Here is an 11,503-nt window from a genome sequence, read left to right as displayed (position 1 = left end):
CTAACTCCTCGCATGTTAATCGCCGATCTTCATTCAGTTGGTCCCAAGCTTTTTCAACATGGAACTTGCCTGTAACCTCAACTGGCCGTCCGCTATGGGGGGGTCATCGGAAACATCAAATTTTCCATCTGCAGATCGCCTAATCCATCTATAAACTGTATTATATAAAACAGCAGATTCACCACAAGCTTCACTTAATGAAAGTCAACGCATTTTATTTATGTGTTAACATGAAATGCTCCCGGTTGCGGCATTCAGTATGTTGGGCAAACAGGACGCTCTCTTAAAATTAGATTCCGAGAACACTTCTATAAAATGAGAAATCGTAGCAAATTTACTACTCTTTTATATCAACACTTTAGAAAAGTTGGCCATTCTTTTTAACATGTAACAATTCAACCAGTGGAACAAATTATTTACGATTCTGATACATCGTCTAGTTTTACAGTAAAAGCAAGAAACTTAGCTGAGTGGAAATGGATTAAAAATTTACAAACCCCTTTTCCACTTGGCCTTAATGACAATATCTTTCAACAAGGTAATATTTCTTAAGATCCAAGTATTGACATTTTTTCTATTCTTAACATACGGAAGCGGAAATCTCGATCTCATGGAATACGTAAAATTGGTAACATCAAACGAAAGTCAAAAATTACTATGTCTGTTTCCGATTTAAATAACATCTTGACTAATTCGGGTAGACATGCTATGTAATCACGTCTAACCTCTCTTTCTCTTAGGTCTCTTAAAACTTTAGACGAAGAAGCTGATAACATAGTTATCCAAACTGATCCTTTATATACTGCAGCGTACCTTATACAAAGTTTTAAACAGCATATTTTAAGACATCATATCGACACCACCGCTGAACATGACAGGCACTTTCTTAAAGTTACTTTTCTAAACAAAGGTATTGATTTCATCAATTTACCTAGTATTTTTCGTGATAAACGCGTTACCGACGCGATTCCTAAATATTTCAAAAACTCTGAGATTCCAATTATTTGCTATAAATATAAAACACCTGTCAGAAATATCATATTAAATTATAACAAAATTTTCTCCGACCTAGACGTTGAGTCTAATACACCAACTAGTTGTGACTGAAAAAGTTCTTAATTCTGTAACTTGGATTTTGGCCATATAATAAACGACAAGAGAGTCCGTAATTTATTTCTAAAAGGACCAAAATATAGAATTCCTTCCGATATTGATTTTAATGCTTGACGAAGTCAGATAGCTGAATCGATCGAGGACTTTTCAGTAAAATGGTATCGTCGCGATAATGCCGATAGTAATGCACTTAATTCATGGAAACATAATATATTTAATATTATTGAATCACGCATTGAATTTTACCGTGGGAATGAACATCTTTTACCACCCAAACCTAGACTTACTTTACGGGATAAATTAGCGTTCCACTCTAAATTTGTTTTAGTTCCGGCTGACAAGGCGGCCAATAATATAATTATCGTATGACGTATTTATTTTATATTTTTTTTACAAAATGAACTTAACAGCACTAATACTTATTCCAAAACATTTCTTTCTGAAAGATATATTGTAAACAGTCATATTTCTAGTATTTCTAACTTTAAAGTACGTGTTGATGAGAAAGAGCTTAAACTTCCTATCATGTACTGGATTCCTAAATTACATAAACATCCATATAAAGCCCGCTTTATTGCTAATTCTTTATCTTGTACTACCAGTAATCATTCTATTTTATGGACTTCTTGTCTTACTGCCATCAAGACACATGTAATTAGATTCTGACAGTTTATGAAAATACGGGCAAAAATCTTTTTTGGTCTATTAAAAATTCAACTGAAATTTTAGATATGTTTAAAGTGAAGAATTATCAAGCTTCATCTGTAAGAACTTACGATTTCTCTACCTTATATACAACATTGCCACATAATCTTATATATGATAAATTATTATCTTTAATTCAAAAAAACATTTGCAAGAGAACAGGTCACGTTTCTTGCTTGCAATTCAAAGAAGGCTTTCTTTACCAATGTTATCATTAAACAATATACAATGTGGACCTGTGACGAAGTTTGTAAAGCACTTTCTTTTTTTATTAGACAACATTTTTGTCAGGTTTGGTAATACAGTTTTCAAACAGGTAATAGGCATTCCAATGGGAACTAGTTGTGCCCCCCCCCCCGATAGCTGATTTATTTCTTTATTGCTATGAGAGGGATTTTATGTTAAGTCTTTCCCCTACTTCGCATCAGGAAATTATACATGCATTTAACAACACTTCCCGCTACCTAGATGATATTTTTAACATGAATAATCCTTATTTCGATCAATTTGTTTCTAAAATATATCCCAGTGAACTTTTATTGAATAAAACTAACTCTTCAGATGTAATTACGTCTTTTTTAGATTTAAACATTTCTATCCACATTTAGATGGAGATGTACCTTATGCTACATCATATGGGGTATATATTTCTCAATTAATTAGATTTGCTAGGTCGTGCAGTCGTGTTGATGATTTTAATGAACGCATTTTATTTATTACTAACAAACTTCTTAAACAAGGTTATCGCTATCATAAATTGCGTAAATATTTTATTAAGTTTTTAATCCAGACTTAGTTTTAAAATTTAATTGTAATTTAAAAACTCTTTTACGAGCTTGCTAAGGTATTAGCAAGCTTGACTTCTATGGAGATATGGTTTACAAACTTCGTAGGATCATAGGTCATAGTAATTTTTCTGCCGTCTTCACTAAAATTATCAAACGGTTTATTAAAAGAGGTTATGACCAAATTATTTTAAGGCATACCGCATGCTTGGTGTTCAACCCTTTTACAGTCGGACGCTACGCCTACCTCTTTTGATTACATCTGACGGACCAAGTGAGAGACTCTATGATGGACAGTTCTTAAAGCCCTTTGGGACTGAATTGTCTTAATGTTCGTCTTCTGCCTTGCTTCGTCGGGCCCTTGTAGGGGATTTTCTTGTTGCTCTGCCTTCCTTTAAGGCATCGAGTACTTTGGTAGTGGTCATTAGGCTGTAACTTTTTCTACTTATTTACATAATGTTGTATGTGTTTTATTTATTTCGTCTAATGTAACCATGGCCATTGTTAGAATTTCACTTGGCGGGGATTAATTTTATATACATTTTCGTGTCATTCAGAAACATATTGGGGCTAAGAGTGAGGTTTGGCGCGCCTAAAACCGGTTTAAACTCCCCAGTGGTTTAACTACCACTGGCCGTTCCAAGGCGGTACCCCTTTGTGTTCCTTCGCGTGTTTTTCTTGTCTGTGTTGTTGCTTGTTTTTGGATGTTTGCATGTTTTGTAATGTCTGTCTTGTTGGATTGTCGTTGACGGTGGATATTTTCTTTCCCCCCCCCTCTTCCATTTTTAACCCCCCCCCCACCTTTTCAACCGTACAGCCCTTATCCCTTTTCTTTTCTTATCTTTTCTTATCTCTTGTTATTTTACTACCTACCTTATAGATACAAGAAATTCGTCTTCTGTTTCTACCTTTAAACGAGGCTTTAATAAAAAACAAAAAACAAAAGCCTCCCCTTTATTCAATGTAGGAAGTCGTATATGCCAAATATTGCACGCATGCCTTTGTTTAGATTGTAGCTCCCTTAACTTTGACCTCATAGAAAGTCTATCATCCGGTCTCCATTATGTTTATGTGACGAAATAAAGACAGTACAGCGCTTTTTCTTTTCATGCCCTCGTTATGATATCATCAGAAGCATGCATTTACGCCCCTTTCATGTCCCCTGACACCTAACAATCTATTGTACGGAGACGAGCGCCTGAGCTTTAACACGAACGAAAAAATCATTCAAGTTCAACAGTTTATCATAGCTTCCATCATTTCCCGATAATATTGTATGCAGACATTATATTCTCTTTTCTTAATTCAAAATTTTATTTAAATATTTTTTTTCTTCGAAACATTCTAAACAAAATCATTTATTCATTTTAATTACTTGTCTAATTTGTTTTTTCTGTATTATTCTAACCAAATATGTCCATATTTTTTATTGCAAGTATCTTATGTAAGGAAAAGAATTTACATAAGTCACATTTGACTTGTTTTCCCATCTACGAAATATATCAGTGTGATTGTATATGCTTACTGCATATATTTATGTTGTATAAATTGAAATAAAATAATGTTTAATCTAACATCAAAATTATAAGCATTCAAACTCATTTTGTCAATTTCATTGACACGATTTTCCGAACTAGGCATTTTAAATATTATTTGCATTATAAAGTTAATACAGTTTGCCTATTTGAGTCTGACAGGCACTTTTTTTTATTGCAAATTATCAAATGTATTCGTTTATCAATACTCAACTGGGTATATAACCTTCTTTAGCAAACGTTAACAGTCTAAAGGCCTCTACTCTATTCATGCCAAAGTCTTTTCGTAACATCTTCTCCGAGAGACCTATTAGCATCATACCATCAATCATATTGTTTCTAAACGTCTCAGCATAATGACCGAGATTCAGAACTTTTAGGTATTCAGTCACTTCATGAATAGAAAGACTTTCAACATTCATATCTGTATCCTTAGTGTGTCTGTCCTCAAAAGTTCTGACAGCTCGATCTGGTGTCGCTTCTTGTGGTGATTCCTTCGAATAGCGTACACCACTTGGCATTTTTGGTTTTATCGTTGCTCTAAGAATATCATTGTTGTATTGTGGATTAATTTCTGTTTTCCGGTCAGACGAATGTTGTGAGTTAAAACTTTTATTTTCATCAGAATAATCTGTTGTGTGTTTGTGAGTGGGCCTAGGTCCAGGAGCAGGTGGTTTAGGATTAGCTGACTTAAGTTTACCAGTTTCTTCATTCTACATAATCATGGTCAGGTGATGATCTTTGAGGTATATCAAAATAAGAGGATTTCTTTACATCAGCTTCTGTTTGGTGTTCAGGCATGATGCACATATTGCTCACTCTTTCAGATAATTCTATTGCATCCGATTGGTTCGATTTATGCTGTTTGTTTTTTGGAATATCTTCAGGGAGAGGTGGTAAAGGCCTTGCTTGAATGGCAATTTTAGTATTTGTGTCTGGCTTCCCATGGCTTCTCAGCGGGACACAAGGATGTGGTGTAATTTTTGAACACGGGCCTTCAACTAAGTCTACTATATCAGAATACAATTTAGGTTCACAGTATGGCATATCTGTGGTAGAATGTATAGACGACTGGTCATATTATGCAATATCTGCAAAGGAATATCATGAAATCATTTCCAATTTGTATCAGGTATGAAAATACTTATTATATATATATCGACATTTGCATGCTTTGAATTTGAACACTTCATATTAAGCCTACATAATTTGCCAAGATGTGGTCTGATTTTATTTTAGGTTATGTCACAGATGAAATTTAATCAAAACACTCCGCTTCCATATGTTTACAAATAAGATAATCTCCTGTATTATTTATAATGAATCGATTCTATTGCAGCTTAATTCAGTCTTGATTATATATAGAAAAATAATAAATTCTCGAAATGGTTTGAGAAGTTTTGAATGCATTTATCATAAATTAACTTTCTTACAACCAAGTTGTTTATCTAGCCACGTCTTGTCTTAGATGGCAGCTATTTAACAATAAGAGGTTAGAAAAAGTATTAGGTGAACTTAAGTACAATTAAATGATCAAAAGCATTTCCGAAGAAACTCATAAATAACTACAATACGCACTTGGATTTCTAACTTGCGCATCATATTCAATAGCCGAGCATTTGTAAACCAATTGGTCGAAGTATACTTTCCATCTATCAAGAGATTGTCCTTTGAGCCCTGTTGCAACCGATAGACTAAGCTTGGTTAGGTATAAAGGTACATGAGTCACATCTGTGCAAAGTTGACCTTTGAATATACAATTATATAAAACGTGAAAATATGCACATAGGTTTTTGTTATTTATATATATGTCGAAACACACACACGCGCACTCACACACGCACCCACACACACACACACACACACACACACAACATACAGTATTTTCCGGTAGATTAATCAACTAATTTATTACGATTGATTCATTGGACTTCCTTGTGGTACATATGAACAAACAAGAGCTATCAGTAATCACATGTGTCGCCTCATGATAGCCATAACTTGGCCAATCATTATTCAACTTAAAACCTGTGTAATATGCAAAGATATACCAACAACTTGAGCTACCGATGAATTCAGTAAAATTTCATTGAAACTATACACTAGTGGTATAAAAGGAGTAGTATACGAGGAGTAGTCCGGACGAATTTTAAAAATTAAAATCATTAAAGGGCCATAATTATGAAAAACATTAATGAACCAAAATATGTCGATGAGATAGACAACTAGACATAATATTGATTATTCCTGTACATATTTGATGAAATTGCATCAGTTGTTTCTGAGGAATAGTCCAGACAAGCTTCTGTGTGTACCTGGCAACAAAAAACAACACCTTTTTATTTAAGAAGCGGAAACGTGTGCATCATGCACATGAATTTGGGCTATCAGCCAATCCTGTAAAGTTCCATTGAAATTTCATCATTGATATAACAGTAGAAACCTGGATAAACTTTATTAACACTCTTTTCATTCAAGGACTATGACACGGCCTAAAATCAAGCAAATAACACGTGTAATAAAGGCAAGTAATGTGATTGACCTACCAATCAATCCTGTAAAGTTTCATTGAAATAAGAGGGGTAGTCAAGGCAAACTTTAAAAATAAAAATAATAATTGGGCCATAACACCGACAAAAATTATTGAACCATAAAATCCGATGATATGCAAAACCAGACTTAGTACTGTTAAGTTTGGATGTAATTGCACCAGTACTTTCTGCGAAGTAGTCCGGACAAGCTTCTGCGTAGCTGGCAACACAAAACAAAATCATCATTTTATTCAAGGGCCATTACTCGGCCAAAAATCATTCCACCGGAAAACGTGTGCAATATGCACAAGTACTTAAAGGGACATCACTGAGGTTTTTTGACATGATGGACTGAAAATATTTTTTCCAGATAAATAAACCATTTAATGTAGGTTTAGATCATAAATAGATAATCTTTGTGCAAAATTTCAGATCATTCGCGCACTTCGTGTTTCCAGAATAATTATTTAAATTGTAAAAAAATGACCCAAAATGAAAAGCGTTTAAACACTTTTCACTTAAATCAGGCTAAGAAAAGCATAAAAGTACGATTTTCAAGTATATTTCTTAACTATCTTTGCATATATTTCTGTTTAAAGTGTCCCAGCTCATTTATGTAAAGAATTCAAATGTTATGTTTTTTATGTTTTTTGGCTTTTAAACCTAAGTAAGTCCCTTTAAGTTACAGATTAATCCTGTAAATTTTCATTTAAATTGCGTTAGTTGTATAACAGGAGTATTCTGTACAAACTGTGAAAATAAAAATTATAGAAGGGCCATAACTGACAATATTCATTGAACCGTACATACCGACAGTATGCACAACTAGACGTGGTACTGATCATTCCTGTGAAGTTTGGATGAAATTAAGAGGATCAGTCTGGAACATTTGTACATACAGCCGACGGGGAAGTGATGCCTTTAGATCGCGACTAATCTGTAGAGGCGACACATTAAGGGTATTTACAAGATAAAGCGCGACTATTATGGTATTTTACTAAGCGTTGTCTGTATTTTGTAGCCATCTGGTTAAGCAAATTTAAACTTCAAAGTGAAATGTCTATTTCCATCCCAGTTGTTATTTATATGGAATTCCTTGTCATAATATTGATATATGTTTCTACAGATAATAAATAAAACACCTACCGTCTTTAATAGCATTTGCAAGTAAATAGACGTCCTCAAAACGTTTTGTGAGTTTCCAAGGAGGAATGTCGTTTGTATTGATGCTCTTGTTACCAACTGTAAGCACACGGTCAGCTGGGAACTGTACCCATAATGGCAAGCTGTTAGACCGTAGTATGTTATAAAGAGAAGACTCTGCTCTGACTAAATTAGGAAAATAATTAAATTCATCCATGAAACATATGTAAGGTAGGGTTTGTTTTTCTATATAGACCCATGTTAAAGCAGTTTATACAAATGTTATGAAGTAACCCTGTTGCGAGCAAAATAGTATTATAAAATTCTAACAGACTTCATTACATGTCTGACAATAAATTATCGATCTTTGATAATATGACTTATATGTAGCAAGAATCCACTTTAACCAATGTAGCAAGAACTCGCCTTAACCAATGTGGCAAGAACCCGCCGTTACCAATGTAGCAAGAACACCCCTTAACCAATCTAGCAATACCACGCCCTTAACCAATGTAGCTGAACCCGCCTTAATCAATAAATCTGTAGCTGAACCCGCCTTAACCAATGTAGCAAGAACCCGCCTTAACCCGATGTACCCGCCTTAACCAATGTAGCATAACACGCCTTAACCAATGTAGCAAAAAAAAAAAAGAAAAACCCGCCTTAACCTGAACCCGCCTTAACTAAAATGTAGCAAAAGAACACAGCCTTAACCAATGTAGCCTGAACCCGCCTTAACCAATGTAGCTGAACCGCGCTTAAAACCAATGTAGCAAGAACCCGCCTTAACCGATGTAGCAAGAACCCGCCTTAACCAATGTAGCAATAACACGCATTAACCAATGTAGCAAGAACCCGCCTTAACAAATGTAGCTGAACCCGCCTTAACCAATGTAGCAAGAACACGCCTTAACCAATGTAGCATGAACCCGCCTTAACCAATGTAGCAAGAAACCGCCTTAACCAATGTGGCAAGAACCCGCCGTTACCAAATGTAGCAAGAACACCCCTTAACCAATCTAGCAATAACACGCCTTAACCAATGTAGCAAGAACCCGCCTTAACAAATGTAGCTGAACCCGCCTTAACTAATGTAGCAAGAACACGCCTTAACCAATGTAGCCTGAACCCGCCTTAACCAATGTAGCTGAACCCGCCTTAACCAATGTAGCAAGAACCCGCCTTAACCGATGTAGCAAAGAAAACCCGCCTTAACCAATGTAGCAATAACACGCATTAACCAATGTAGCAAGAAAAAAAACCGCCTTAACAAATGTAGCTGAACCCGCCTTAACCAATGTAGCATGAACACGCCTTAACCAATGTAGCATGAACCCGCCTTAACCAATGTAGCAAGAACCCGCCTTAACCAATGTGGCAAGAACCCGCCCGTTACCAATGTAGCAAGAAACACCCCTTAACCAATCTAGCAATACCACGCCTTAACCAATGTAGCTGAACCGCCTTAACCAATGTAGCAAGAACCTGCCTTAAAAATGTAGCTGAACCCGCCTTAACCAATATAGCAAGAAACCCGCCTTAACAAATGTAGCTGAACCCGACTTAACCAATATAGCAAGAACCCGCCTTAACCAATATAGCAAGAACCCGCCTTAACCAATGTAGCTGAACCCGCCTTAACCAATATAGCAAGAACCCGCCTTAACAAATGTAGCTGAACCCGCCTTAACCAATGTAGCAAGAACCCGCCTTAACCAATGTAGCAAGAACCCGCCTTAACAAATGTAGCAAGAACCCGCCTTAACCAATGAAGGAAGAACCCGCCTTAACCAATGTAGCAAGAACCCGCCTTATCTAATGTAGCAAGATCCCACCTTAACCAACGTAGCATGAACCCGCCTTAAACACATACTACCGCGCTTCACGATCCATGTGTTATAGAAATACATAAGGGTTGAAAGCTGGCTACGTGATGGAGACATTTAAAAGACTTGATAAATACTACAGCAAAGTGTAATAAATTTGAAAAATACATTAAAGAATTGTGTTACCAATCATCACTTAAATTAACTTAAGTAATTTGTTGTTACCTATCCCACTTTTAATCCTGCACATTTTTTCAGTGTAGTCTTCGGGGATACTCAACAATTTTGGTATACCCTGCATCACCCACTTTGCTACCACACGTTTTTGTCTTGATATTCCATTGATAATCATCACCTAATGTAAACGAAATAATTATCAATTCGGATGAGAGATATTGTGGATTTGCTTAAAGGGAGTAATGTTATGTAGTTATGTTTATAGGGAATAAATAGTGGGGCTATTTTTTTGATAGAGAGCAATGTAATAAGTCTATGTTTAAAGAGCCTATTATACTAATGCTATGTATATAGAGAGTAATGTTGTGAGGCTATGTTTTTTGAGATAAATGAAACGAGGCTATGTTTATAGAGAATAATGTCCTTAGGCTATGTTTATAGATAGTAATGTTATTTGGTTATTTTTATAGAGAGTAATTTAATGAGGCTTTTTTTATAGAAAGTAATTTAATGAGACAATGTTTATAGAGTGTGATTTAATGAGGCTAGATTTAAAGAGAGTATTGTAATGTGGTTATTTTTATAGAGAATAATGTAATGAGGCTTAGTTTATAGAAACTACTGTCATACGACTATGTTCACAGAGAGCAGTGTAATGCAGTGAGCAAATATCCTGAGGAAATGCTTGAAGACAATACTATCAGGATGCTATGTTTTAAAGGATTAATGTGTTTTAAGGAGTAATGTGAAGTGAAAATATATCAAAACTATGATGAAGTGTTGGAAAACTTTCTACAGCATTTAACATCAGCTGTTTTAGTATAGAAAATCAAGTGCAGTAAATGTGCTTAAATTTTTAAAGGGGATAGAAAAGGAAACGGAAGTCTGGCGGGTTGCCTTTTAGGGTTAAAGCGTCAGAATTAAAGCCACCTTTTATCTTTGTGCGATCCTAAGAAATGATTATATGGTTCGAATTTGTTGAGTCTATACATCGATTAGGTCCCAGCAGGATATGTGAAGTAGTTTTAATTCAAGGTGTGGTTTTAAGTTTGTAACACCCGGGGATAAACTGAAATTATCTTTCATGTTTCGGCGCCTAAAATGTGTTGTTCCATGTAAAACCAAATAAAACAAATAACTCAAGAAGTAAAGTATGTTACGGTTTTATTGAGACTTTTCAAGACGGACAAAGAGAATAGCAACATCAATGTGACACTGCAAGTTTAGCAGTATTAATTCTTTTATATTTATTGCCAATAATAATCCCTTTAGGGGAATAACTTTTGCAAAACTTTGTTATCGAGTCTAATCCTGATTTTAATATTATTTTAATTTTTTGTATATATTGTTAACTGTAACATGCACCTGTAAATATACTTGTTTCAAATAATAATGGTTTTATTCTATTATTTCACAGAGAGTAAACCAGAAGGGAAGTTAAAGGAAAAGATCAAAAAGGAAAGAAATAAATTTCCAATTGATACCTGTTCTCGATCGAAAGTGTCCTCTATAATGTTTCCAAAGAAACCTTGTGTTACCATAACAACCACAGGAAGTTTATTTTGGTATAAGTCAAAGAATCTTCCAATGTTATAACTTACATCTTCGGTTTGAAACTGCATATCTGCGTGTGATATTTACATATATTCCATTTATTCTATTTCAATTACTCAAATTAACATTGTGAT

Source organism: Ruditapes philippinarum, unplaced genomic scaffold, assembly GCF_026571515.1.
Source record: "Ruditapes philippinarum isolate M1 unplaced genomic scaffold, ASM2657151v2 ctg13562_1_1_1_1, whole genome shotgun sequence".
Taxonomy (NCBI): Eukaryota; Metazoa; Mollusca; class Bivalvia; order Venerida; family Veneridae; genus Ruditapes; species Ruditapes philippinarum.
Note: the sequence above shows the minus strand (reverse complement) of the source record.